The sequence below is a fragment of the Onychomys torridus genome, chromosome 17 (assembly GCF_903995425.1).
Source record: "Onychomys torridus chromosome 17, mOncTor1.1, whole genome shotgun sequence".
Taxonomy (NCBI): domain Eukaryota; kingdom Metazoa; phylum Chordata; class Mammalia; order Rodentia; family Cricetidae; genus Onychomys; species Onychomys torridus.
Window position 1 is genome coordinate 45,783,465 of NC_050459.1, and position 24,119 is coordinate 45,807,583.

The following is a 24,119-nucleotide window of genomic DNA, read 5'->3' on the forward strand; positions in this document are numbered from 1 at the left end:
CTTTTATTTAGTTTGACTTTTTTAGTTTCCTTGATTTTTTTTAAATTAGAAAGAACCTAGGTTAAAATTTAAACAAAAATTCTAGAAGAAAAATGATTGTCAGACTGAATCATAAAAATCAAAAGAAACTGTAAATATACATTGCTTTAAAAGTATTCAGAAAAATGAAAAAATATATGTCATGTGATATTAAATCTTCTAAAATATGAAATAACTTTGCCTTTATATATAGTGAAACAGAACTTGCTACAAATATTATTTGAAGTAGAGATATTTTACAATGCTAAAAATTGTAATTCAATAAGATATACTGTATCCTTATAAGTTACTAACTGTATATACTATGAGAAAGTTGTATGTTTTTTGTATGCCATAAAATGATTTTAAATGAGCTATGCTTTATATTTTAAATTTATTAATATTTCTGTGTATGTGTGTACTTGTTTGTCTGTATGTACACAACATGCCAAAAGAGGGAGTCAGATGCCCTGAACTGGAGTTATGGGTGCTTGTGAGCCACCAGATATGGGTGTTGACAGCCAAACTTGGTTCTTCTGGATCATCAGCAAGTATCCTTGAGAGTGGAGCCATCTCTCTGGAACTACAGGAGTCATCTTAATGGTTTGTAATTCTATGGTTCAGCAACTTCAACTGAGCTGATCCTTAGATTTTGGTCACTTGATTTCTTCTTATTTTGACTGTTATCTCTTATGTGACTACCATCTGTATGAGGCAAGAGGAGACAAATGTATGGACTGTAAATTCATCTGTGACTATTTCTGCTCACTGTGTTCTCCTGTACAGAGTTCACTGTGGCTCCCTTGATGAAGCACAACATCCCTTAACCATATTGTTGTTTGTTTTTGCTCTTTTGGGGGGTTCACCTCCCAGCACCCTAATAAATCACACACGGAGACTTATTCTTAATTATAAATGCCTAGCCTTAGCTAGGCTTAGTTTCTAGCCAGCTTTCCTTATCTTAACTCATCCCCTATAGCTTTTGTCTTTGGGCTTTTCCCGTTCTCTTACTTCTGTAATTCTTACTCTTACTCTGTGGCTTGCTGGTTGTGTAACTGGGTGGCTGGCACCTGATGTCCTCTTCCTTCTCTAGCTCGTTCTCTCTCCTTCCTTCTCCCAGATATCTCCTTCTATTTATTTTCTCTCCCTTTCAGCCCTGCCTATCTTTTCTTCTGCCTTACTATTGTACAGTTCTTTATTAGACCATCAGGTGTTTTAGACAGGAACAGTAACACAGCTTCACAGAGTTAAACAAATGCAACATAAAAAATTAATAATAACACACCTTAAAATAACTACACACCACCATCCCAAGAGAAAAGGTGCTAAGGAACAGTTTGGAAATCCAGGTGTCCCATGACGAGTTGTAAATAAATTTCACTCTCTAAGAAGCACTAAGTCCCTGTCCTTGTCTGTGACTTACTATCTCTTAGTAAGAAATGTTATGGAAGTGTTTTGACTCTGCAAACTTTTCATACTTACTAAAGACTGTTCTGATTTAAAGCTAAATAATTTTGACAGACTGTTTCCAGCTAGTAAAAGCTTCAACACTTCTCACTTAGAACTCAATGATAGCACTCTTTTATCTCAATTTGCACAACTCTTTAAAGCGTATTGAGGTATTTTGAAGCCTGAGGCAGGAGGATAATTTTGAGTTTGACACCAATCTAGTTAGCTCTAGGCCAGCCTAGGATACAGGAAAAGGCATCTGGTCTCAAAACCACAAGCACAAAATGAAGTGAAACAACAACAACAAAAAGATAAGACACACACTGTAACAGAGCCATCTATGACTCAGTTAAAGTTAAACAAGCAAAGTGTCCCTGTGTAAGCCCCAGGTTCCAAACAGCCAGCTCATGCACTAAGGACAGGTCCGGGTCCCACAGACCGGGTGCCTCCCAAACAGTTCAAGCTAATCAACTGTCTCACTTATCCAGAGTGCCTGATCCAGTTGGGGGACTCCACAGCTTTTGGTTCATAATTGATGTGTTTCCATTAGTTTGGTTATTTGCTCAGCCTGGAAGGAGGGGACTGGACCTGCCTGTACTGAATCCACCAGGTTGAAATGAATCCCCAGGGGAGTCTTGGCCCTGGAGGATATGGGACTGGGGGGGGGGGGGGGGGGGGGGGGCGGGAGCGGGGAGGACAGGGGAACCCATGGCTGATGTGTAAAATCAAAATACAAATATAATAATAAAAAAAGTTCTTAGCTTAAAAAAAAAGTTCAATCAGCTACTCTCTTGTGGGAAGACTTCCCTCACCTTTTAATGTCAATCTGGATGTTTTGAATGACACGTAGAGTATTTCCAGACCCTTTCTATCTAGATGAGAACATCCACTAAATTCTACATTGATAAGCTTTTCTGAGCCTGCACAGGTTTTTATCTTTGTAGGGAAAAAATAAAAAGAAATATTGAATTGAAGTTTTCTACAGCTTTGTTATTTATAAGTAAGAGTAAGTATGTTTTACACAGTAGTGGATATTAGAACTCTCCATATTTTCTCGCAATTCAATAGAAAAGAAACTGCAAAACTTCTTTTAGATCAATGGATCACAACTTGTGGGTTGTGACCCCCTTAGTGGTACACATATCAGATATCCTGCATACCATATATTTACATCACAATTCATAACAGTACTAAAATTACAGTTATGAAGTAGCAATGAAATAAGTTTATGGTTGGGGATCGCCACCACATGAGGAACTGTATTAAAGGGTTGTGGTATTAAGAAGGTTGAAAATCACTATTTTAGAGCATAATACTGTAGAAAAAGTAGAAACCCTCATTAATACATTTCATTGTGAACAAAAGTACTTAGGCTAAGTTCTATCTGCTAAGATTCCTCTAAAGAAATACATGCCAACACTTCAATAAACAACACATATGCTGCTTCTTCCAGGCTTCACAAATAATTTTCACACTATTCTATGCTTGACCAGTAATGTCTATCTGGCACCAGTTCTAATGTTAATTCCACAAATCTTTGGTATTTACTCTATTTCAGTACCTAGTTTGGAGGACCAAGTTCTGAGTGCTTTCATATTTCTAGCAAAGTGTTCATCAATCATAGTAGTATAAATTATTAACACTTGTTTTCTCACAATTCTGAATTGTTAATTGGCCCTGAGTTCTCTTAAGTAGTAGATTTATGATCTATAGGGAATCATCAATAAATTTGCTCTGAGATGCTCAGAGCCAAAGGGACACTAACATTGACCTGAACATGAGATTCTTAAAAAAAAAAAAAAAAAAAAAAAAAAAAAAGTGTTGTGTTCCAAGAGAGCAAAGAGAGAAGCAAGAGAAGCACTCACAGAGAGTGTCTTGAGTCCAAGGTCAAGCCTTAACAATGCAAAAACAAAAGGCGAAAATAAATGCAGAAACTGTAGAATATAGCTTGTACTGCATCATGTTTATCAGATAAGTCACAGATTCCAGAATAGGGAAGACAGATCAGTCATTAAAGGAGTGAGGAAATCGCAATTCAAAGGACCAACAGCAAGGTACGGGGAGTCTGCAGTTACAGAGTGATTTTACATTCAAAACAAGAATTGGCAAGATATATGGAACTGGGAGAAAATGTGGAGAAGTTTTAAGTCAGTGGCAATAAATGGAACAATTCACATGAAATATAAACAGATGCTAAATCAAGGTAATGAGAATTTTAAAGAGAATGACAGCTTGGATGTTAAAAATATGGTAAAGAAAACTGACAGTTAATTGACATGATCATGGAAGAGTATGACAGGTTTCTGAGACTGGAAATGTTTTGATGCTGATGACAAAGAGAAGTAAATTGAATTTTTAAGGAGAAAGAAGGTTAGAAGTGGAGATTCTGAAACTGATTTATGCCTTGGGGAGTTGGAGATGGCTGTTAATTAGATGAGCATCAGCTAGCTCTGTCCTCTCAACAGTCTAAAAGCACCAAGAGGACAATCTGTACATAACACATGAGTGTGCAGAGTAATGTCAAGACAATAAAACACTTTTATAGACCAACAAGATAAATGAGCATACATGTCCACAAACTCCAGCATTTATGTCATTGACATCTTTGGATGCAAGTGAGAGATAGTATGTGGCTTATCAACAAAATTTATGTTAAAGACTTTGCTAATTTTACATTGCTAATCATGTACAAAAACATAAATTTTAACAGCATATACAATCCGGTAGAGCAGAGAAGTGTTATGCACTCTCCAAGTTTTGAAAAGTACTATGTATAAATTGTTTGAGAAGCCTTGGACTAAGGAGATGACTGAATGTGTAGAGCACTGCCAGAGCAATCCTGAGGACCTGACTACAGATTCTCAGAAGAATCTGAGGCAAGGGCCAAATAATTGCTGGCATCCAGGGGCTGGCATCTAGCCTACACATCAACCATGGAACTTTGCATACCTGCACTCCCTCACAAAAACAAGTATATGCACAGATACACACACACACACACACACACACACACACATACACACACACCAAAAAAGCCATCAGAAAATTATTAAACATAGAGAATGATCAAAGTTAAGTCTGTTTATACGTGTTTATTTAAATGACATGATTATGTATACATACATATATACATATATATGCTATAAATTGTATGAGCTGTAGTTCTGGTAAAGATATTTTGTGTAGAATAAAATTAAATTTTGTAATTATTTGAAAAATTCTGTAATTGTAATTTGTAGCCTACTAGCCCTACTGACCAATTCAGTGCCATGATTCTATTATGCCTCTCATAACCTATATTATATCACTTCTCAAGCATGATCACATTTTATCAAGATTAGGAAGCAGAGAACAAACAATTTAATATGGAGAAGTCTAGGGCAATCAGTTTCACGAGGAAAATTCAAGTTCAGATGTTTTCAGCTACATATGTTGTGTTATATGCTATGAATCAATTTGGCACTGACTTCTTTACTGGGACATTGCTAATTCTATAATTTTATAAAATTACAATATTATGTATTATAATTAATATAATAATAGAATATATTTAATATTATAATAAATAGAAATGCATTTGTGTTTATATTTTTAATATTAAATATTAAGTAACACTCAGGTAAGGTTGAGGACAAAATCTAGACTAAATATTCTTTTTTTTAGAAAGGATTAATTTATAACCATGTTTATGTGTGCATATATATGCCTGTATGTGAATACACTTTTTTGTTTGGGTGCCCTCAGAGGTCATAGAGGTTTCAGATACTGTAGAGTTGTGGTATAAGCAGTTGTGAATCATCCCATGTAAGTATTGAGAAGCAAGCTCTGGTACTCTGTATAACAACTCCTAAATTCTGACTCATCTTTCCAGGCTCTAAGATATATATAATTTTTTTATTCATTTTATGTAACAACCACAGATCCACCTCTCATCCCTCTTTCTGTTACCCCCTGCTCAAGCCTCCCCCCCCCCCTGGCTTATTCCCCATCCCCAAGTTATATATTCTTTTTTTTTTTTTTTTTTTTTTTTTTTTCCGAGACAGGGTTTCCCTGTGTAGCTTTGTGCCTTTCCTGGAACTTACTTAGTAGACCAGGCTGGCCTCATACTGACAGAGATCCGCCTGCCTCTGCTTCCCAAGTGCTGGGATTAAAGGCGTGTGCCACCACTGCCAGGCTATATATTCTTAATAGTGAAGATTTAAGTCAAAGTTTGAAACCCTTGCCCCTCTTTGGCTAAATATTGACATATCTAGTGGAAGTAAAATTTGGGTGCCTTTCCAATTATCATTTCTTATGGAGACATAGCAGGGTGTATGTAAATAGGCTCTGCCTTTCTTGTACAATTCTTATTACACCAATTGATTGTTTCCCAAAATGTAAGCATAACATGCTGATAAATCCATGATGTAAAATTCTGTATTTTTGTCAAATCATTAAAAAGAAGATTTATAAGAAATCCAGCCAAGATTAGTGGAGTTGAAATAAATGATACATAAGGTAACTTTTGACCTGAAAAAGAAGTTTTAACCCTGAACAAGACCAGAGGGTAAGTTCAGGCATTTAATGTCTTAAGAGATTAGCATGGTTCCAAGCTCAGAAATCCTATTTTCAATTTTCCTAACTTTGTACTCTAGGTTCCTATTATAAAGTCATTTTGTTCTGTGGTCATGGTTGATAATAATATCTCTCTCTATTAACTTAATTGAAACAAAAACTGCATCACTGCTTCAACTCTATCTAAACAAATCCACCCATTAATTGCATTGAGATCACAAGCTGTTCATTCACACAACTGGCTTCTCTTTTATTTCCTTGTCAACAGAGGTAGCACACTTTATCTGCAATCAAACTACCGCATCTTTGATTTGAATAATTACATTTGGGACAAATTATAAATTAGAACCAAGTCCCAGAATATCTCAATACCAATCTTTTGCTATTGTCTTTAGTCATTGTAGTTTTTTCTTGGCTATATTTCTGCTACCTTTTATACTATCAAACTTCCATAAATTTAATAAAATAAGCTCATCCTAGAAGAGCTTCACCAATGCAGTCATTAATTATAGTGCTAAGTATAATAGGAAGAACAATAATAACCATGATAATATCTGATATCTTCTGAATTCTTATGCAAGATTCTATTATAAACTGTCTTTTTTTGCAGTGATATTAGATATGATTCATCAAAATTCCATGAACCTTTCTATGTCATCCAGGCTTTAAACTGTTTCAGATGAGCTCATGTGATGTTTTTGGTTATCAGACTGTACAAAGTACTGATTGTCTAACTTCTGTTATGTGTGGAGAAGTTATGTGCAGTTGTGCCCTAGCTAACCTTATTTTCCCCATGCTGAGTGGACAATGGAGGGTACGTAAACATAGACCTTATATGTCCTGGAAGTATTATAAAATAAATATAGTTTAATTCCTGGGGTAACAACAGATAGAAGACATTCCCAGGGATGGATGTCACATTTAATATGACTGAGAAATTAGTATTTCTTCTGTCAAACTACTGTGATGTGAGCTTGTATGTGATTATAGGCTAGCTTTGCCAGAGAAATTCAGTAGATCAGATTAGCTCATACAAACCCATAGAAAGGGCAAAGTATTAGACAGTGTGTTTCTTCATGCTGCATGTGGAAAATTAAAAGAAAATTTCTTAATTAAAAAAGTAGTGTTGTCCACTGAAATGGTGGGTATATCATATCAAAGGAAGAAAATGCACAAGAAACTAGATGAAACATAGCAGTTATTTAAAATACAAAGACAGAAAGAGCTGTGACTGACTTCGTAAACTAAGTCAAAGACATTCTAGGCTAAATCATCTTGACATATAATTCTGCTAAACATCTGATTTAAATTTCAACTGAATCATTCAGAGGAGAGGGTGTTGTAAAGTATTTCCCATTAAGAAACTCTCATTAGAAAACTAGTATAAAAACATGCTTCAGGATCAGGAGAAGTGAACACAGGGTGGGACTGAGTACAATGGGTAATTTTGAGTGAAGAATATGAAGCATTTTATGATATACTTACTGTCAATGCTGCCATGTAAACTCTTCTTATTAATTATGATTTGTTTAAGTAAACAAAGGTGATTATACATAAATACCAAAGAAAATGGCAGTTATGAAATTAAAGAAATCAAAATGAGATATTAAAAGATCTTAGAATTTATTTTTAAAAAGCCATTGTCTTATAGAACTTCTATCACCTAGAGACTCCATGATTTAGTCATAGCAAGGGCAGACTTTCCTTGGGGTTCAAATGAGTGATGCAGAAAATTACCACTGGCTTGAGTCATAGCCTCTTCAGATGACGAATAAGGCAAGAGCAGTCCTCTTGTTTCAACTCTATCAACACAGAAAGAATTGTGAGTACAGTAAGAAAAGTACAGCATCAATCCAAGAGGCCAGCATTGCCACAGAACAAAATCTTCCCTGTGATATCGTCATGAAACTCTGCTATTATGGCAGACACTTCTACAAAAGATACATCTACCATTGGATAAGTAGAACCGTTTTCATGGTTTTACTATGCCTATCCCCTTTGTGTGCCATGATTTGAAGATGTACAATCTGAAGATAAGCACGAGGTTGTGATCCAACAAAGAATATAATAAAACCCACTCTTATTGAAAGTACCTGAGAAAGGGGAGTCAACAGTGGCCGAGTTAGATGTAAAGTTAAATTTAATTTACAGTAGCTGTATTTGACTCTTAAAAGTTGGATAATGACATTCAAAGACAGAATACTAAAATTTATGAGAAAATATTTTGTTTCCCAAAAATGACACTCTTATAACATTAACCAACACAATACCAAAACTGAAGAAGGAATGTGGTATACAGGCAGGTTTAAGGATCAGTGGGAAGAATTTTCATACACATAAATCCAGGAATCATGATTTGATACCTACTACAACACTTTCAAATTGAAATGTATGCAGGTAAAAGAGATACTTCTTTCAGGGTGACCCTTGTGTCCCAGATGCTTTATGTATAGATATTTTTAGAATTAGAACTCCATTTTACTATGATACTCATTTCTGATACCTTGTCCTCAGTCTATGATATGTTCTTTTCGGATCAGTTGGTGCTTACCTATGATTTTTTTGGTTAACTCCATGAGTTTTTTTATTTTGAGTTTCATAAAACTTCAGTCTTTTCTGAGATGTTTTACTTTGTTTCAGATGCAAGAGTAGAATTTTATATGTATATTTAACTTAATTTTGATTAAGAATCTTTCATTCATTTTACAGGAGTCCAGTTGATGAGAAGGAAGAGGGATTCTATGAGCAAGGGGCATCAAGATCATGTTGGAGAGATCTACAGAGACAACCTAACCAAGCTAGTGGGAACTTATGACCTTTAGACCAACAGCTGTGGAGCCTTCATGGGACTGGACTAGGCCCTCTGCATAAGCAAGACAGTTGTGTAGCTTGGTCTGCTTAAGGGACTCCTTGGTAGTAGGGTCAGGATCCATCTCTGGTGCATGAGCTGGCTTTTGGAGCCCATTTCTATGCTGGGGCACTTCAGGTTTTTTTCTCTCCTTTTTTTAATTTATTATATTTGTGTTTTAATTTTACACATCAGGCATGGGTTACCCTGTCCTCCTCCCTCCCACCCCCACCTTCCCCCCCAGCCCCTCCCCTCCAGGGCCAAGACTTCCCTGGGGATTCATTTAAACCTGGTGGATTCAGTACAGGCAGGTCCAGTCCCCTTCTTCCAGGATGAGAAAAGTGTCCCAGTATAAGCTCAAGGTTCCAAACAGCCAGCTCATGCACTAAGGACAGGTCCGGGTCCCACTGCCTGGGTGCCTCCCAAACAGTTCAAGCTATTCAGTTGTTTCACTTATACAGAGGGCCTGCACCAGCTGGGGGTTCCACAGCCTTTGGTTCATAATTCATGTGCTTCTATTTGTTTGGCTATTTGTCCCTGTGCTTTTCCAATCTTGGTCTCAACAATTCACACTCTTACAGTCCCTCCTCTTTCTTGACAGCTGGACTCCTGGAGCTCCACCTGGGGCCTGGCTGAGGATCTCTGCCTCCACTTCCAACAGTTATTGGATGAGAGTTCCAGCACGACCATTAGGGTGTTTGGCCATCTGATCACCAGACTAGGTCAGATCAGGTTTTTTCTCGACCATTGCCAGCAGTCTACAGAGGATGTATCATTATGGATTTATGAGGACCTCTCCAGCACTCTGCCTATTCCAGGTTTTTTTTTTTTGTAAGAAATACTATTTCTTTGATAAATTCTACTTTCATATTTTGAATTGTTTTCATTATTTTATTCAATTGTGTTTTCAGTGACTTCAAATATATATATATTTGAGACAGGGTTTCCCTGTGTAGCTTTGGAACCTGTGCTGGAACTCCCTCTGTAGACCAGGCTAGCCTGGAACTCACAGACATCCACTTGCCTCTGCCTCCTGAGTGCTGGGATTTAAGGCATGAGCCACCACTGCCTAGCCATATCCTTTTTGAAAGATATTCATAATTGCTACTTTAAATTCCTTATACTTGAATTAAATTGGTTTTCTCAAGGCATGCTACAATAGGGATACTGGCTTCTGAAGGAGGCATTTTGTCTTGAATGTTTATGTTTGTGTTTTTGTGATCTGATGTGGGTTTCCAGAGTTATAATGTTTAGGTGTTTCTTTGTCTGAATATCTGATATTATCTTTGTTGGGTGGATGTACAATTATCTTATTACTCTTCCTTCAATCTGACAGATTGTAGACCAGAAGAACATTGCTTGGTTCTCATTCTTAAGCGTATTTTTGGTTTTAGGACTCAGATTCCAAATGGTCTCACATATGCAATTCTGGCTGGCACTCTGGATTCAGATGCAAAGCAGTTTCTGGTCCATGCAGTGGGTAGGGTGGGAGATAGATTAGCAGGTGTGTGAAATGACCTGACTCTGTAGGTCTCTGAAGTAGGACTTGGGATCTAGTTCCACAAAGATTGGGAGAGTCAGCACTAGGTGTGTCCTGGCCATAGAGGGCAGTAAGGCCAAAGTCAAAGGAGGTATACTGAGAGAAGGAGCCACGGCATGCAGCCCTGTCCAGTGTAGTGTTCTCTAAAGAAAAAAGGGAGGAGGACAGGAAGCAGAACACTGGTAGCTAACTGGGTCCTAACCAAGGGTTGCAGCTATGGAGCAACTTGTAAAGGACAATCACTCACTTCAATGGGAAGTCAAGAAGATAGGCTAAAAAGAGTGGGATGATCTTTAATATTGAAAATCAAAAGCTAAACTTGACATGCTTGCAAAGGGATATCTGTAAATGACATCCTGTATTAAAAGGAAGAAAAGAGACAATGTATATATACATGTATACATAAAGTATATGTATACACATACATACATATATAATCATAAGTAAACACTAAACTAAAAAGTTTCAAATACTTACATTGCCATTTTTCACTATTTTCATTTTTGTTTTAAAGGATGTCAGTATTCATTAAAAATGATTTTATATGTGTATTTTTGCAGTACAACATGAATTGAAATTATTTATAATGATATAACTACAGCCTGGTTAGTTACTTAAAAAACTTCTTAATTCTCCCTCCAACATAAGATGAGATTTTCAATATAATGCATTTTTAATAACAGAGTAGGGCATTCATGCGTGGCCTATCTCTTTACGCATAAAAGAAGATGGCAATCGTTATATGCCATTAATTTAAGTATTTATCAATGCAATAAAATAAGAAATCCCTAAAGCATTACTTATTTACCCTTAACAATGTTAAGATCAGTGTCATACACATCTAGGATATATTTTATGCAACAGAATTGTTGATAATAAAATCCACTCATACGAAGCATGTATCTAAAAAGACATTTTAAATTCTATATATTTGTGATCATTTACCAAGCTTTATGCCTTTCTGGTTTTGTATCTGCTGAAGTTTAAATTATCAAAGTTTTAAAACAATAATTCCTGTTAATTCTGTATATGAAGATTGGCCTCTAACCTTATATCTTTAAAGTAAACTGATACCATTGAGGATACCAACTGGTTTTCCTGGCATATTATTGGTACCCAGAGTGACTAATATTTAAGATTTTTAAGAGCATGTACATTAGGATGTTTGTGGGTTTTGTTTCAATGAATGTGTTTATCTGTGTCTTCAAGGCTGAAATATTACTTCCTGAAGAGTGGAATTTAGATTTTATGATTCAAAAAATGAATGGAGACTTGAAGTATTCATGAATTTGGAATTTTAAAATGTTCACCAACTCCTCTTTGAGCCTAAAGAGTTGCTTAAGAGAATTAGTTCTCTGATCCTGTGACAAGTGACCAAACAGTCTAAACATTCTGCAGGAAACTATAGGGATGCAGGTTTTTTGAGATTTGCCCCTCATGATGGGCTGGACTTTTGGGGAATGCCTTTGAGCTGCCCACATTCCTGCAATTAATCCATTTTCTAAATTCCCATGAAATAAGCCCAATGAACTCACTGATTCTTAGACTTAGGTGAAGTCATTTCTTCAGTTTGTTTTTGGTGTCCTGTTTAAGGCAAACTGAACTTGGCTTACATCTCTTCAAGAATAATGACACAACACAAGATTTCATGTATCATAAACTGGTCTGAAACACATTATGGAACTGAGGATGTCTTTGGACTCAAGCCTTTGGTCTCTACAATCACAAGCAGTGATCACAGGCAAACAGCACCACACCCATTCCCCATGAAGATTTAAATTATGTTATATACAGCTGAACTGCATGCAGAATAAAAATAGTTGAAATCATTACAGATAACCCATAAATCTTTCCTCATAAGTACCTGTCACAGTCATTAATTCTTGCATAAGTGATGCATCAGTATCAAATGAAATTTTGAAAATTGGCATCAAGTAAATGGTTTTTATTACAGAGTGAGGCGTTGGGTTTACTAAAGTTTCTTTGAAACCTGGAAGACTTGAGACTGTGAAGTTCATAAATTTGAGGCACCCTGACAGTCTGCCACCTCTCAGTTCAAAGGGAAAAGTAATGCGTGCACATTTAAAACCTAAGGTAAAAAGCTCAATTGAGTACTTAACTTGTATTGCCCCTAAAAAAGCAATAATTTTATGGCTTAAGTGCAAGCTGGTAAAAGAGAAATCATAAATTAATTTTTCTTTAGTGTGGATGTAGAACTTTAGATGAAATCACCAACTGGTCATAAAATGTTCTATTGGTTTTCATGCTTTCCAGTGAGATAAAGGTTAAAAAATTGTTCGTGATGAATGAATTGAAATGTGAGGTACATTTAACTGATTGAGAAAGAACATGAGATTCTGTACATTATGATAGTGACAAGGCCAAGCAATAAATCTTTTGAAGTAAATATAATTCACGGAAAAAAACCTATTCAATTTATATTAACACATGAATGTAGATAATATTTTAATGCTTTGATATATTGTTCATATTGACAATACTGCAATGTGAAGATTCTATTGTAGATTTTGTAAAATCTAGGATGATTACATGTGGTCTTATAAATCGTGTGAAGAGAATAACTTCCTGTACATGGAATTTATTGTAACTAAGTTGAATACATAGCTAGAGACATGTATTTTACAATTTCTCTATATTTTGATGTTAATTCCTGTGACATATCTTGATCCCACCTAACATTTGGGAAATGCAATCTTTTTTTTTTTTTTTTTTGCTTGTCTATCCTACATTCTTCCATCATGGACTTTGGTCTATATTTTTTTAGTTTAGTATGCTATTTTCTGTCAAGAATGTTTAGAACCCAGCTTCTGGCATTATTAAAAGGTGATTTTTTAGAACTGTAATTATATGGAACATGGTAGGAAGACAATAGATTACTGAGGGCATGTTCTTTGAGAAAATACTGCCTTTCATTGTTTCTTTCTTTCTAGCAATGACGTGAGACACATTGTCCATTCATGCTCTCTGTCTTATTAAAATAAAAAATTAACATAAATAAAATACAAACCACAGATACATTTCAGTAAGTTTTATCACACTAAATACAGATTTTTTTTTCTCAACTAGAAAACCATTTTTAGCATAGTTTATGAGTAATATATTTTTACACTGAAGACATTAAAAATAGAAAAAAAATGGCATGGACCACTTACAATAATTGATCACCTACAAAAATTCTCCAAGTAACAAATCTGTAATATATGAAAATACATAAATAAAATTGCATGTCTACATATAGCAAAGTCTAAATTTGTACACAAAATCCATAAAAATTGTAGAAAATACTTTGTTACATAATTACTCTCACTATAAGTAAAGTTTCAATGTCTTTTTTTCAAGGACAACAAATATCTATATCCAGATGAAATATTAGCAGATGCTGTGCCAAAACACCTGTTACGTAGTTAGCAGAAGTATGTTTTTTTACAGTATGAGATTGAACTCAGAGATTCACACATCTTAGATAAGCACTCTATCACTTGAACTATCTTCACCCAATCCAAAACACACACACACACACACACACACACACACACACACACACACACACACGGAATGTATTCAAACAACAAATAACAAATTTCAACAATGCAAAAATAAAAAAGCAGTTACTTTTGCACCACCTATCCCCCTCTCTCTACATATAGATATGATAAATTTTATGTATGTAGATAATATATATAATATTTAGGAATAATTTTACATTTTAATTTTATGTTGATGATTTCTAAATTATCATTAAAGTACAACTGACTCTAGGTAACAGATTTGTATTCAAAGGATCTATTTATTACTTTGTTTTATATACAGGATGCTAGAATATTTCCTTCTCATTTCATTCCCTTCTACCTTTTTTCTCCTTGTGCTATTCTTTGACCTTCCTTTGGTTTCTTTTCTAGTTAAAAAAAAAAAATGAAATCAACCTGAATCCCATTACTGTTAGATTAATAAAACTTGTCATCGCTTTTCTTGAGTACTTTAGCATTTGATTAAAACAAAGGAAGTGCTGTGATGGTCTTGCATTCAGATTCCATGTACGTGGTATAATCTGGATATATTTTTTAATATTTTCTAGATGGACTACCGTCTTGTTTTCCCAAAGGAATTCTTAATTTTCAAGCCCCCTTTCTAGCCTTTGAAGGTGGTAAACCCTGCAAGTTTTCTGACATGAAGGTTTTGTCTCTTTTTACAAGTCAATGTAAGATTTCATCATCCCCTTTGCAGGACTTCTCTCAGCTTCATTTAAAGGAATTAAAAAAAAAAAACAGCAAAAGAGTAATAGAATTGATGCCATTCTTCAGCGTATCTTGTATCCTTTCCAATACATGGTGCTATTAAATAACTGTTGGACTATCACTTGCATTTGGATCTGCTAATTTACACAGTCAGCAGGTGTCACAACTTTGATATATGACACTGTTAGCACTTAATGACTAATAAGGAAAAAAACTCACAGTATCTTCGACATGAAGATGACAAAATTTTTTTAGTACAAGTTTTATTAGACTATAAAATCTTAGCTGGTGCTAGGGTTGATGCAATCACTACAGTTACTTAAATATGATGCTCCTTGAAAACTAGACTTATAAGTTACAATGAAGATGAGAGAGAAAAGGAAAATTTAGGAATGAGGTCTAGACCTGGCATCAGTCCCCATCTTTTATTCCTACTAAAATACATACCTTTTTCATAGTCTTCTAACAAAAGAGTTATCTGATTACAATGGAGTTTCATCAACAGATTTCTTTGAACTGTTTATTAAAAAAAGTTCCACATCACACCAATCATGCTACAAGGATCATAATAAATCCTATCAAAAAGACATTTTATTAATTTTATAAAATTTTAGATTTTAATTACAAGATGTTTTGTAATTAAATTCTGAAAAACTATTAAAGGATAAATTTTAAATAATCTATAATATCTTATTGATTTTTAAGTACTATTGAATTCTATTGAATTTCACATATATACATATAAATCTAAATGTAAATTTTCCAACCTATATATAACTACTTAGAATAACATCATCATGAGTACAATTTAAAGTTTTTTGGCTTTAATACACATTGATGTTTTCACTATTTAGGCTAATAAAATTGTACACCTTTTCTTGTTTTTTAATTGAATGCAAATTCTTCTCTCATACAACACATTCTGACCAAAGATCACTGTTTCCCATCCTTCTCCTCCTCCCAGTAGTGACCAACCCCCACTTCCCATCTCTTCCATATCTACTCCCCCTCCATTTCCCTTTAGAAAAGAGCAGCCTTCCAAGAGACAACAATAATTTTTTCTCATGATAAATTTAATCATATTTTATTTTTTAATTAGATATGTTTTAATATTTTGTTCTTTAGTGGCTTTTCTTTTGAACCATGTCCTTTTCCTTCTACTTTTACAGGATTTAAGGGATATTTTATTCATTTTTAAAGATTTCTTTGCCATAGCAGCACACAATAATTGTGAGTTTAAGATGATATATGTTTCCCAAGCTGATTCCTTTGGCCTTTTAAGGCTGGCTTTAGGTTAACTCAGGCAGGCTTCATGTTCTATACAGTCAAGAATATCCTCTGGATAGACACCCAAAGGCTGTTCAATCATACCACAAGGACACTTGCTCAACTGTGTTCATAGCAGCATTATTCATAAGAACCAGAATCTGGAAAAAAAGTTGCTTCCCCCCTCCACTGAAGAATTGATAAAGAAAATGTGTTATGTTTGCATAATGGAGTACTACTCAGCAGTTAAAAAAAATAACATCATAAAATTTGCTGGAAAATGTATGGAACTAGAAAGAAATCATTCTGAGTGAGGTAACCTAGACCTAGAAAGACAAACATGGTATATACTAACTAATAAGTGGATATTAGGAGTAAGGTATAGGATAACCAACTTACAATCCACAGTCCCAGAGAAGCTAAATAATAAGGAAGGCCCATAGAGGGGATGCATGGATTTTCCCAGGAAGGGGAAATAGAAAAGATCTCCTGGGTGAACTAGGGACATAGGAGGAGGGGAAGGAGGGCTAGAAACTTGAGGGAGCAGGTTGGGTTGGCTGGGTATAGGAGGCAAGTTGGGGGCCAGATGAAGGGGGAAAGTAGCTAAAAAGATGTCTTGATGGGGGGGGGCATTTGGGGGTTAGGGAGAAACCTCATGCCAAGGAAAGCCCCAGGAATCCATAAGGATAACCCCAGCTAAGACTCCTAGCAACAACAAAGAGGGTGCCTAAACTGGCTATCTATTGTAGTTAGGTTGGTGACTACCTTAATTGTCATCAGAGAGATGCAGAGATCCACAGACAAGCACTGAGATGAGCTCTAGGGTCTTGCTGAAGAAAGGGAAGAGGGTTTGTATGAGCCAGGGGTGTCATGACAGGGAACTCACAGACACAGTTGACCTGGACTATGGGAACTCATGGTCTCTAGACCAACAGTTAGGAAGCCTCCATAGGACCAACCTAGTCCTTCTGCATGTGTTTGACAGTTATGTAGCTTGGTCTCTTTACAAAGCTCCAAGCAATGAGATGAGGATGTGTTCCTGGCACTTAGCTGGCTTTTGGGAACCCATTCTCCATATTGGATTACCTTGGGAAGGAACTTGGTTCTGCCTCAACTTGATGTGACATGCTTTGTCCAAGCCCATGGGAGTCCTGCCCCTTTCTTAATGGAGAAAGAGGAGGAGTGGAGAAGGAGGGGGTAGATGAAAAGGGGTGGGACCAGAAAGAGAGGAGAGAAGGGAAACTGTGGTTGGCATGTAAAATAATTTTCTAAAGTTATTTAAGTGAAATAAATAATGGAAAAAAAAGAATATCCTCAAACTCATGATCCCCATTCCCCCATCTCCCAAATGCTGGGAGTATGTCTACTATATTGAAGTGAGCAAAAGGCTATAAGAGTTAACCAAGGTTTAAACCTCATGGCTCAATATTGGTGTCCAAATGAGTCAACTAAAGATGGCTTACACTGGACTCTGTGGGACTTCGAGTCTTCCCAAAGTGGATGACTTCAAATATCTGGGAAATCCAGAGTGTAAATTATTGCAATCTTTTGTATAAGTATTTGTGGCAACAAGCTATTTTTGCTAGAATTTTGAAATAGTCTCCTGAAGTCAAAACCAAGTATCCTTGGTGCAGCCTGGGTATGGCTTTGCCTGTATGTGACTGCTTGTGCTTGCAAGACTGTCCACTTGCAGACTGTGTGTTGGTAGTGGACAAGGCATTTCACAATTGACTGTAGTTCTTTACATTTTATGCAACTTCCAGGTCTTCCAAGACAGCCCTTTCCTGGATTTGGATATCAGGTTTAATGTACTTACATTAGACTTAAATCTGATTCTGTTTTCACTTTGGCATTAGGAAAAGACAGAAGCATAAAAATGAAACACTTACAAAGACATTGTTCTACCTGGAAGACCCCAAAAACACCCAAGTAAGCCTCTTCCAATGTTTCTTTATGCATACCTAGAGTATAGTGAGTTGGCTGGAAGATGGTAATGCACTTAGGAACATCACCTTGGCTTTCCACACATGGCTTTGTGTACCAACTCATTACTCATTCTATTAAGTCCATGACCTGTAGGAGAACTCATAGCCACCATAGGTCATATGACGGCTAATGAGAAATAGGTAGACAGATAAATTTTAATTTACTGTAATTAAGAAATTTCTAAGGAAACAGAATTTTCACATCCTTTACTAACATACAGCTGGTGTGATATTAACTGTTAGATCTTACACAAGTAGAGAAACATTTTTGTCATTTCTAACTAATATTTAGCTTTCCGTAAAGTATGTAAAATATAAAAGTTTTATTAGATATACACTCTCACATCTGGTTCTATAAGCTTTACTAGAATATTCAACTTTGATTAATATAATTGCTTTTTTAACAAGATATGTCACTAACTCATTGTGAACCAGAAAGTCTTCAGCAGTCTTCATTAATTTACTGTTTTTATATATCCTTATTCTTTATTTAAAGATTGACCTTTACCAAAATTATAATTCTATGCTTAAATTTGCATTACATATAATTTAAGTGCAATATAAAAGGTTCATGCTCTAGTTAATTAATGGGAGATTTATTAAGGCAACTCCATGTAGTTAAAATGGAGGTTTATTTTGGGGTAACTTAGAACAAGTAAAGGAATAGGTTACAGAGTCCGGGAGAGATGAAGTATAGTCCAACATTGTTCTCTGGATAACTCTGCTCGGTCTACCATCCAGCATCCAGGATCACCAGGAACCAAGAGAGCCTGCACATCTGGATCTCGGGTCTTATGGGCTCCTCTCTTGGCACCGCCTCAGGGGCAGGTCATAGGTAGGCATGACAGTTACCAGAAGCTTCACTGGGGGTAGTACTTCCAGGTCAAAGGTGAAACAGCTACCCACTAAAGTTAATCATAAAATGGAAAAAAAATATAAAATGCAACATAAAATAAAACTGAACAGATGTGAGCTTTTGGGGAATTATTCTTTGTTTATCCTGTGACAAGGTATTAGGCAGCTCTGGCTTGTCTTGACCTCCTTGTATAGCTGAGGATGATCTTGAAGTCCTCCTGCCTCCACTACCCAATATTTTAATGACAGGATTGTACCACCATTTTAAAGTATAGCTCGCACTTTTCTGTGGAGAACTCTTCTGTAAGTACACCCATGTACACCTCTGAGAGATAGCCCAGCTGTGAGAGATAAGCCAGCCCAAGCCAGTCATATCAGAGAGGTAACTAGTAGTCAAATCGCATCTACCCTTCTCTCTCTCTCTCTCTCTCTCTCTCTCTCTCTCTCTCTCTCTCTCTCTCTCTCTCTGTGTGTGTGTGTGTGTGTGTGTGTGTGTGTGTGTGTATACCCGCATGCCCATGTATTCAAACACCTACTTGTCCAGAAATCCATTCATCTTAGTTCATGCTTTGATACTATAACTGAATGCTGCAGACAGGGTAATTTATGAAAACCTTTATTTGTGAATTCTGGAGTCTGGGGGACTTAAGATGATGAATAAATGAGGGGAAGCATTCTGGCTTAATGAGAACATGGTAAAAGATACACTATGTGAAAGTTCCTGAGTGACAGCAAGAATGGAAAGGAAACAGACTCCTCATATCTCATTACTAACATGTTCCTACAAAAACTAACTCATCATGATGGCATTCATTCATTTATGGGGAATTTTAAGGGTTCTTCCTTCTATCATCATCGTGGTGTCAAATGTCAACCTTAGTTTTGGAGGACATGTTAAGAAACTATCTTAATTCTCTGCTTGTACACATCTATCTAACTATATAGCTACCTACACTTCTAATCTTATCACTCTATAAATGTCTCTGCATGCCCTTCCTAACAACCATTGTAATATTGTCTTGTATGCATGTTTTATATAGATTTCATAATTTATATATTTCCTCTCTTGTGCCCACGTGCTATATTGTTAGAATGTAGGCTGTGTTGAAGAATTGTCTTGGTGTATACTCTATCCATTGGTCACCGTATGTTAAGGACTCAAAACTTCTCAGTAAAAACATGTATTCACTGTTTTGTTATAAATCTCATTTCTTGGGACACCAGGTGACACCTCCAGCATTGTTATGTTATCTTTGGGAGGATTTGCACTAGATAACAACATAAAATCATCAGGCCAAATGTATTGCATAAGCTTAATATGCAAAGTGATAAAAATGCATTTCAGGCCATAATCACCATGTTGTTGGTATATAAGTGTATATGAATGTTACAATCATTTTGAATTGAGACAATAGTTTAGTACTGAAGTTTCATCTTCTTATATTCAGATCAATTAGCATACAACACCAGAAAAGTTCCTCAAGTAAAACTATAATCTAAATTTAAACATGTAATTAATATGCTTTGATATTTTGATATATAGAGATTCATAGTATTACTTTTCTCCTTAGAGTTAAAACAAGCCCTTCTACATGTATAACTATCTGTCTTTGTCTTTATAGTCTATGGATGTTTGTGTTAATTAAAATTTTCTTTGTACTTAAGAATTATTCCTTCTAACTTATTATTTATAATGGTTTTATTTTTCTTTATATTTGTTGCTATTTTGATGTAGTACGTTCATCTTGCTTTGTTTTGTTAAACATGTTTAATTAACAACTTTTGACAAAGGTTAGTTTCGGCATTTTCATAATTTTGTGCTAATGGCCATTATTTTGAATAAAAGATCACCATTCACTAAATATATTTATAAGATAAAATATTCAAATACATATAATTTCATGTTTATAAATTGCATGCTTGATTTTATTGTTATATTAATTTTCTGTAGGAGAAAACTTAAATTATTCACAGTAATTATGCACAGGTTTACCCTGAGGGGTCCTAGTTTATTACTGTTTCCTCAAGTATAATTATTAATAATGATTCTTTTATATTGAAGATTTCAATTTAAAAGTATAATTATTAATAATGATACTTTTATATTGAAGATTTCAATTTGAACTGAAATTGTATGCAAAAAAATTTTATTGATATGTTAGGCTATTTTAAGGTTTAATCTGTAATGATGCTATGTTATTAAACAATAATAGGCAAATATAACTAAATTCTGGTTGAAAATTACCAAACACTACTCACTTTTCCATATAATTCTTCTGTCAGAAATAAAACTTAACTCAGTCTTGTCAAATGTCATGGATTTTACCACCTAGATACCAATAAGAAAAAATAGAGAACTAAAATGTTGCCTTAAATTCAATAAACAATAAATATCATGATTTGTGTTTTCCTCATGCATTTATGTATTTAGTAGTATCTCAATATGAGAGAAAATGAATTTAGTGAATTATTTTAAATCATTAAACAAGTATTTTTAAATATATTTATTTTTATTCAGAAAAAAAAAGCATATTAGGAATTGCCATATGTTACTTATCCAATCATGACATTGGAAACTGACTGCATTAGCTGTAACCTGTGGGAAATTTGGGAAAAGACATTCACAGAAACCAAATCAACCCATTCAAGAAAATGTCTGCAATCAAATTACCATAAATCCCACAGTATCTTAGTGTCCTTTTCTCACCTCGCTCTGGACAACATGATCTGAACACAGTGCCAATCTATTTCCAAGCTTACTATCTTGAACCAGAGGAAGTAGAATAGGCACTGCTTGAAGTGTTTTAATATGTCTAGGGCAGCCTGAGGCTTAGGCTCTATTTTTTCTAATGTGGATAGGCAAGCTGCAGGCACAGCACATCCTCAGATATTTGGATCAAGATATTTTAGAGGGACGTGTGTGAAACACACATCTCAGGCCTCAAGGAGAAGCTGATGAAATTCTTGGAAATCTAAATATTTAAAATTGGTTATGTATAAAGGAGAATCAAATAGGCCACATTCATGCCCAGCCAAAGCACACACTGAGAAAAAAAACAGGAATTCTTCAACCTTCCTACTGGCTAATCCCAAATATTAGAGACAGCCTACTAGATGGGAAATATGATTGCTTATGGAAAAAAATCATGAGGCATAAAGACAGACAGAAAAACATGAACCATAACAGCAAGGAAAATATAAAGTGACAGAAAACCATTTGAAAAACCATTTGTACAAGAATATGGTTTTAAGGCCAGGTGGTGGTGATGCATGCCTTTAATCCCAACACTCGAAAAGCAGAGGCAGGTGGATGTCTATGAGTTCGAGGCCAGACTGGTCTACAGAGTGAGTTCCAGGACAGGCTCCAAAGCTATACAGAGAAACCATGTTTCATAATATATATATATCAAAGTGCTAAAGGGAAACCTGGGCATAAAACCTCAAGAAATCTAAAACATATGAAAAAATGAGAATATCAGCAAAACAATATCAAAATAACTAAAAAGAAATTTATAGTGGCAATTAACGAGGCAATTCCATGTAGTTTACCTGGTAATTAAAAGAGGTTTATTTCAGGGGTAACTTACAACCAGCTACCATTACAGAAATTCTCAAGCATAGGCTACATTATCTCAAATGGTTTGTAAAATTTAATGAATGACTCACATCAATCTGAAACAGATAAAAGAAACTGCAGACAGGAAGACACAACATTTGAAAACAGCAGGACCTCAATTAAGAAAGAAAAGGATTCAACAAAGGTGACAAGTCCTAAAAAACTTATAGATGGTATGAACGGAAATCTGTGCATTATGAGTTTCTCATCAGGGGTAATGAAAGGAAATAAATTAATTACTTTACTAAGTAGCTACTATGAATGCACATGCTTCCAAGGGATGAAGTCCTTACCTCAGCTTCCATTCTCACAAAAAGAAAAAAAGAGAAAGAATATACAATAGTTTCCAAATAAAGATATACATAAATCTATTATTAAAAATGTTCAATACATTGCAATACTCTCTTAGAAGAAGAACTCTAAGAAAATCACATGATGCAGACAGTATAATAACACCATTGCAAAGTGAAAGAGAATGTGGAAAGTAGTGAGGACAAACTGACTCCCTATGTGCAAGGGATCTCCTAATAAGATGATTAATTTAATAACGTGGTTTGATTCCAGTTGTAAATGTCCCTGGAAAATAGAGAATTCCTAAGAACAACAGATTGGGTTGAGTGATAAGTAACTGGCAGCAATCAGTAATGAGGAATCAATGTTTAAAGACTGTAGACTTAGTTTTGGGATAATGTAAAATGTTGAGAGACAGGCGTTGGTTTTGTTTGCCAAATGGCCTGTGTGTAATGTGGTAAACCTGTGCAGCAGGTACAACAGCTAGAATTGTAGGTTTATTTATATCATCATTTATATTCTTCATTATGCTTACTCATATGTGTGTTGACCACACACACCAATGTGCAGACATGGAAGTCAGAAGACAGCTTATAAGAGTCGTACCTTTATTCTATCACTTGGATTCTGGGGAATGAATGTAGTTCATCAGGGTTGAGAAGCAAGCATCATAAGCCATCTTCTCATGCCTAAAATTTGTAGTTTTAATATTACATATAATGAAAAAAATATTATAAAACTCCAAAAATTATTTGATATATAATTTTTTTGTCTTTAATATTTGATGCATTATCTTGTTCATGTATTACAGCAAGACATTATTTTTAATACAAACTTTTCTTGTCTTTTAACTATCACACATTGGAGATACATTAATGTGGCTTAAATTATTTTAAACTCACAAAATCATCAAAATGTTGGTTTTGTTTCATATATTTAATATATTTAACCTTTATACAGAAACCTGAATACTAAATATTCCATAATCCAAAAATTTTGACAGAACTTGATGCCATAAAGTAGAACTTCCACACCTAATCTCATGTGATGAGACATAGTCTAACTGCAGAGTCTCCAAAAATGTTTGAAATCATACCCAGAATGTGGGCATAAAGAATATGTGAAACAAATAAATTTTGTACTTAGGTATTGCCTTAACATGTTTACAAGATGCCAAAGAAAAAACCCAATTTGAAATACTTCTAATCTTAAACTTGCCTTTTATCTTAAACATTTTAAAAGGTAGACATTTCATTAAAATTATGTTGATTTTAAAACTAAAAATAAATTCTCTATATATTTTGGTAATGTAGAATCAACATTACATTACCATACACCTTAGAAAACACCATGAAGCAATGCATTTCTTCTGAGTTTATACAGATGCCATGTGTAACAATTTTTATGTTTGAAAGTATAAGCATTGTCAATGTGTTACCAC